Source organism: Kryptolebias marmoratus, linkage group LG1, assembly GCF_001649575.2.
Source record: "Kryptolebias marmoratus isolate JLee-2015 linkage group LG1, ASM164957v2, whole genome shotgun sequence".
Classification (NCBI taxonomy): domain Eukaryota; kingdom Metazoa; phylum Chordata; class Actinopteri; order Cyprinodontiformes; family Rivulidae; genus Kryptolebias; species Kryptolebias marmoratus.
The window spans coordinates 35,393,761-35,401,120 of record NC_051430.1 but is presented as its reverse complement, the minus strand read 5'-3'; the positions used below and the strand labels follow the sequence as shown (position 1 = coordinate 35,401,120).

At 40.8% G+C, this 7,360-nt stretch overlaps 1 protein-coding gene across 7 annotated transcripts in view; it reads right to left on the bottom strand.

Moving 5' to 3' along the window:
* The window catches only part of osbpl8 (oxysterol binding protein-like 8), a 76,196-nt gene that overhangs the window by 33,167 nt on the left and 35,669 nt on the right, over positions 1-7,360 (bottom strand). The window lies entirely within an intron of this gene.

The window sequence follows — 7,360 nt, the reverse complement described above, 5'->3', positions numbered from 1 at the left end:
GGGGGGGGTCCGGCAAGGAAGACTCAAGGGTGGAAGGTCGAGAGGCGGCTGGGAATCCGAATCACTCAGCGTATGAGTGAATAAATCAAGCAGCAAACATTGCAGGCATTGAATCAGAGCAGCCGTTTTCCTCTGCCTGTCCCTCTCTGCCTTCTCTCTCTGCAAGTGAGAGCCTGTAAATACTTAATAACGAATAAGCTGAGCCCTGCCCACTCCCGCTCCTTCAGATGGGAGGGGAGCTGCATCGCTCATCTTCCACTAAATCTGAATTTCTTATTAGTCTTTATTCAGACCCAAAGGGACACTTCACTGCTTTTTCGACTGGAACTGTGGGCAGAAGTGGCACTTCTCTGACACGTACAATGGTCATTCATATTTACTAAATATCATCACGCCGTGTTTCAGTTTCACCTTTCAGCCTTGCATGGCTTTCATCAGAGAGCTGCAGTCTGATCGGGGAGAGAAAAGCTGCTACAGAATACCTGCTCCATCGTCAGGTGATGGTAGGAGTGAAAAGGCAGAGCCAGCAGTTAACCCAGCCCAGCTCTCCACTGGTTCTGACCCAGTTAAAAAATACCGCCTGCGTTTTGCTGATGACAGATAAAGTGCTTTAAAAGCAGTTGATCAAATCTGGATATTCTGAATATTCAGCTCCTCACATGAGTTTTTTGACTTTGAAAGTCAGACAGGAGAAATTCTTTGTAAGAAAACATAATCAACAGATGGAGCTGAGTCAGTTATTATGGATTTAAGACCATGACATTTAAAGTCTATCTTTTATTTTTGTAAACTGATGTGAAAACAGCTGATGGCAATGATGCAATATGATGAAAAGCTCGGGAAACAGTCAACGTTTTCTACATCACTGTTAGATAAGAAACTAGATAAGACATGCAAACAGTTATATTGTAGGTTAGAGGCAGGCTGACTGATCCGTCAATTAAAGAAGATGATATTTGACTGGCTTTGGTCAATTAAAATAAAAGACATCATTGGGTAGAATGGTGTTACAGTTGACTCTGTCCTTAAACAACAACTGGTATTGACTGGTCAAGATGTTTCCTAATAGTGCTTAAACTATCTGTGTTTTTGGTTTGTTTGTTTTTATGACAACCCTTCTGCCCACCACATTCCTGGGAAAATATACAAAGCCTAAAAAGCAACACAGCGTCTGTTTCAGCCATCGTAGTTTATTTTGGACAATGGAAGTTAATAGTTGCTTTATGTCAATGTGTTGTATTTTTAGGCCAAAAAACAACAACTCAGCTTTATAAAAAAAAACATCAGATGCCTCAAATTCTAAAAATCGTCCCCTGAGGTCTTCTGCAGGTCCTGAAAGTAGGAGGTTAACTGGGCCAGTGGGCCAGCGGCGCCTTTTAAAAGCACATAATCTTAGAAAAATGAACGAGTCTGGAGAGATTGTGGAGCTAATGGTTTCTAAGTGCTGGCACTAATATCCTGATAAACAGCAGTGAAATGTCCCCGTCTGACAACTGTGAGCATTTTTAATCCTTATAGGTTGTAGACAGCACACACACACACACACACAGCACACACACACACACACACACACAGACACACACAGCACAAAACAGAAGCTCTGTTGAAGACAGAAGGAAGTTTGTTGCCACCCCTCTGCTCGTGTGACCTTGCATTAATTTCACATGTACACTAGATAAAAATTTAGTTAAGTTTACAAACTATTCCATCCAAAAATTAACCAGCAAATGTCATAAAATCCCAAATAGACACATTCAATTAGTTTTCAAATCTGGAGGTTTGGCCATTGTCATGGAAAGAGTTAAATACCACTCAAACCAAAGCACAATCTTTGAGCAGGTAACACAGACTGCAGACTAATAATACACTAAGTTGTGTAAAATGTTGCCTCAATCATGCAGAAATCCAGCTGTATTTTTGAAAGGATAAATATGTCTCGTAACAGGTTAAAGACTAACACATCCAGATATTTTTGGAGCCCACTTCAATGTCTTTGAGTATTCCAGCTCTTTCACACACATCAGGTCCTCCAGTGATGTAAAGACAAGAAAATATGTGGGTTTGTAGAAGGACCTCAGAAATGATGCTGTAAACCCTTGATTTAGCCTCGGGTCTCATCTACTGCTGAGCCTCCGTCAGCTTCATCTTTCTACCAGCAGACCTGCCTTATTTATTGTTTTATGTCAGCGTTTCGAAAAGCTTTGAGCACTTTCCACAAAATGTCTGTGGGACAGACAGCATAATCCCCTCAGGAAACCCAATCCCTTCAGCACTGATAAACCTGCAGCTCCGTCTGACTCAAACGTGCTTTCATTAAAGCAGGTAATTACGCTGGGTATGTATAATTCATATCCCAGGCCTAATTAACCTGCTTGGAGAGAAAATGGCCACAGCAGCGGTGCCAGTGGCATTTGAAAGTCACTTGAGAAACACTTTCTAAATTTAGTCATAATCTGGGTCGTTTTTCCAAGACATTTCCTGTTCAATTAGAACAGACACCGGAGGCCTCCCAACATTCACTGGGTGAACACCAAACCCCAGATCTGTAATCTAACATTTTAGTCTTTCATAACAGTAGGTTTTTGACAGCACAGTGAACCAAAATAATCCCAACAGCCCCTCCATAACATGGTGACCCACAAGCTGTGATTCATCTAAACCACAGCAGAAAGAATTCATTACAAACAGTACAAACCATCCAAGGCCTTCCAGAAAGGACCCAAATGAACTATGTAAGCCTGGGATTACATATAGGGCAAAGAAGCTTTTTGAACACTGACCTATAGGTATCCTAATTCAACACCACACCAACAAAAAGTCCAGATTTAAACTTTTATCTTGGCGCCATTTCCTTTCTGTCCCCAAGAGAAGGATCTGACATAGAGAGCAAGCACAAAGAAGCACGATAAACAAAGCAAAGAGACATCTAATACTCTACCTTGCTTCTCTTTAGACAAATGCTGACAAGAACAAGTCCAAAGATGGAGCGCAGACAGCAGTTTAGGCTCCCGAGTCATGCTAGTATCGCTCCTGCTCCACACCCATGTTGTGTCCCCATGTCCCAGCAGAGCTCAGGCGCCGAAGCAGAAATCTTCTCCATCACGTCTTCCTGTCCTCCTGTGCTACTATCTACGGTACGCTTTTCTTACCCAGTCCCTGTTGGTTCCCAGGCCTCAAGGTGCTCGCTCATTGGATGAGACCTCAGCAGGAAGACGGGACATTGGCTCGTTAGTGGCTGAGCGCACAGAGAAGACCAACCCCCTCTGTGTAGTTAGCCTCGTCTAATCCCCGGGGCTGATCTTAAATCCATGCTGACCCCACCTGCTCTCTGGCTTTTCATCTATCTGCCGTTCGGTTCATCTTTTTTCCTCCCTACCTCCTGTTCACCCACAAAGGGGGACGGGCCGACTCAAGGTGGTGAAAGCAAAGAGAGGCTTCAAAGCTGGCTGAAAAAGTCTAGTCCAAACAGCTTCCTATCTTTCCCCCGGTGAGAACCAGAGGGGCACAGTTTGTCTGCATGAGTGATGATGCAGCCAGTGAGTAAACAAAGACAACAAACACAGAACTGCAGATGAAGGCCAGTTACTGAACACGCCGACTGTAAAACAGAGCAACAATTATTGGTGAGAGGAACGGAACAATCAGCTGTTCGTAGAAGCCATCCAAGATACTGGATAACAACAACAAAACAAGATGTCCCCACTGACCACACCCCGTCCAACCGAGGGATCAATCAGCCGTGAAGTAATCCGATTATTTCTAACAGTGCTTACATGTCCATCACATCAATCAGATTAGCTCAGATATTTAAGCAAATAGCTGCAGTTACTGGTCTGTGTCTGCAAAAACAACTTTTATTATCGCCATCATTAAGATCAGAAACAAATGTTTATTTCTGGTGTGCATGGACTGTGTGTGGGACACAACTGGACCACTAGGTTAAAAATCAGGATTAGTTGGTATTTTAGTTTATTACTGCATAATGCTGATAATTAGGAACACATAAATCCAGTTTTTGGAACCAGTGTAAAGTTTGTGGGTAAAAAAAAAAAGTTCCTTTAAAGACTTTTGGAAAGTTAGGTGTGTGACATCATCACACAATATTCTACATCCTGAAGTAAAATCTTAATCGTGCAAAAACCAGGAAGGACGTCAACATGCCAGTTCAGGCGTATAAACAGTTTAAACTTCAAATTATTTTTCTACTCTGAAGTTTATCTGAGCTATAGAGCTCCAAAAAAATGGGCTGGGTTTTCTCACTTGTTTAGCCAATATCCCAATAATTGCTTCTATGCCTTCAACATACTGCGACTGAAAGTCACAGCTTTTTATGGGCCTCTCCAGGGTTGCAGCAAATCAAACTCTAAGACAAAATAACGGGTTAATATGTGCGGGTGTGGGAATAATAGCTTATGTATTGGCACTCTTAAAAACAAAATACAAAAGGCTGATTCTGTTTGCAGAGGATTCAAGGACATGCATGTAAACATTGTTTTCAGGATGTCTTCTGGAGAGATGACTATGTATGGAAATATATCAAGTCAGTTCTCAGATGCAGACAAATATGTTTCAGAAGGCCAGAAATCTTTCCTGCAAAACTCATTTATATCACTTCGCTGACCTGCAGCCGCCCGTTTTCACACCTCAGCTGTGAAGTTTTCTCACAGCTCCTGCAGCGGCGCCACGGCCGAACCACAACGGGCACCAAGGAAACATTTACACAGGAAGTGGAGAAAAACAAACCAACCTCGCCGGCTGACAGAGCAGACGGATCACGCCCGATGGCTACATCTGGACCTGCATCAGTATCGTTGAAAGTAAAAATCAGTTGCCATGGTAACAATTTAGACTGCAAGGAGTGGAGGGTCAGAGAGCCTTCGTGCCAGACAGAATCCTTTCAGCTGCTGCTGCATCATGATTAAACTATTACTTTTATTATTGTTTTACCCCATTAGGATTTAACTTGTCAGGACATTGTGCTGGACAACTGTCACCATGTATCGTGGATGGGCAGCTCTTGTTTATTGAAATAAATACACATTAACTACAGTTTGAAAATCTGTACATTAATGATACAGCACAAGCTTTAAAAGAAATAACTACAGAAGTAAAATGTTTGGACATATGAACCCACATATTCATCAGTTTTGGAACCGGGGCATAGATATACTCCCTACTTTTAATTCTGGGGTGTGCCCTTATTTCTAGTGATTTTTTAACATCTGATGCCTCTTTAACATGTGTGAGTTTAAAAAATTAATGCAACATATCGAGTTGTTTCCCCCTCTACGTTAATTCACCAGATAAGGAAATAAAGGAACAGAAACATCTCATCTAGCAGCACGTCTCTGTGCCTGAAGCCTTTGTTTCATTAGAGGCGTTTCCACAGACATATAGTGATAAACCAAATTTTTGAAAATCTGTACACATAATCATGGTGTCATGTGACCTTTCTTTTACAGCATGAAATAACTAATAACACCTAGACTTGTTTGAAAAATTAATATCTGAACATATAGCAGCGATGTCAGGACTAAAGTTAACACCAAGGGCAATATTCTGTTTGTTTACACATCCGGGGCGAGACTTAAAGACTGACAGGGAAGATGGTCGTGTTACGGTCAATGGGCTACTTTTTATTTATAATCTATTGTTTATCATTATTTAATTATTTAAGTCCCAACCGTGTGGCTCCTTGGCCCATCTGCAGTAGTTCTGATATTATCGAGATGCATAACCACAACAAAAAGGGGCTAGTGTTATCGGTTTTCCAGACCATTTATTTTTGCAAATATCTGAATCTAAATAGTAAAACAAGGAGTCTGTTCGTCCAACTTCCAGCCACACAAATCCACCTTTTTCTCACATCACCAGAAACCAGAAGTTGCCGAAAAGCAAATCAGGACATGAATTTCTGCAAACGTGTTGCAGAGGTTCTGCAAAAATATGGCAAGTTGGTTTTCTGTTTTTAGGCTTCTTTCTTGTGCTGTTGTGATTCCTTTTTGTGTTTTCCTTGTGTTCAGTTGTTCCCCAGTGTTTCCTGAGGCACCAGTACTTCTCCTCAGCCTACAGTATTTCTTCTGTGCTCGCTGTGATTTTAAACCATTAGTTTCATGTAAGCCTGCATACTTGGGTCCAATCTCCACAACCCTGACAGAGTTAGAAATAAAAGCTTAACTTTGATTAAAAACACAAAGTGGAAGTAAATGGTTGTAATTTTAAAGCTCAATAATTCTCAAACAAATCACCAACAAGCTGGGCTAATTTTATGTTTTTTAAAAAGTGGGTTAGCTACATTAATATTTTTTTTTACTAAAATAGAAAAGATAATTTGATGTTTCAATTTTATCAGAGGGGATATAAACACTAATTTATTTTTTGTATAAAAAAGGGTCTTGTCCCAACCTATAAAAATACCAGTAAATGACTATTTATTGTCAGTTTCTACTCTTATAATGATATGATATGTTTTATATAACACCTAAAGTGTTATCTTTATTCTAAGCTTCTAGCACAAAAGCTTGAACAGAAAAGGGTCCCTGGAAGGCTGGAAGTGGCCCACGGGCCGTCAGTTGATGATCAACTCTGGACAACCTTCATTTCAATCAATCAATAAGTTTATTCACTTATTTCATCATGAACATTTAACACTTCTTCTAACAGTTACTCGACATGAGCAGGAAGAAGAAAACTCTTGTAGAACCTGCTCCTTCCTAAATAATCTTCTATTTCTCATTTCTCAGGGCCACATACATTAAATTCAGAAAGTAAATATATCATTCTCCTCATTATTAACCCAAGCGTGTAAAAGACTTAATCGTTCTTTCCTTATAAAGTATTTTGAAATGGTTTAAAGTAGAACATTTTTACCAAACTATTCCATAATTTTACTTCATACACTGAAATACACATTTGCTTTAAAGTAGTACGTAGAGTTTTACATTTGAAATCCTACTTTATTTAGTGACAGAGGGGGTAGAAAAGGTTGCAGAGTCAGTCTGTGAAGTGATAACGCCCCCTTGTGGTAAGAAACTGATATTCAACATGTTTATGACCCTCATACCCTCCAACTATCTGATCAATGTTCCAAAGCAAGCATCGTCCGTTGGTCTTCTGCAGAAAAGCAAAGCTCCTTTCCAAACGACAACAACTGACAGATTTTATGACAAAGAGTCGGAGTCACTGCAGCAACTAGGACCAGAGCCGTAGCTCCGGACCTCAGTGTTTTATAAAAACCTGAATCCAAACAAGGCTTTTGAACGGCGTGGTTCTCTGCGTAGCTCCACCAGTTTCCTGTAGGAGGCGCTGCAACTGTGTGCAGCTGCAGCCAAACTCAATGTCTACGAAGAAGAGCGCAGCT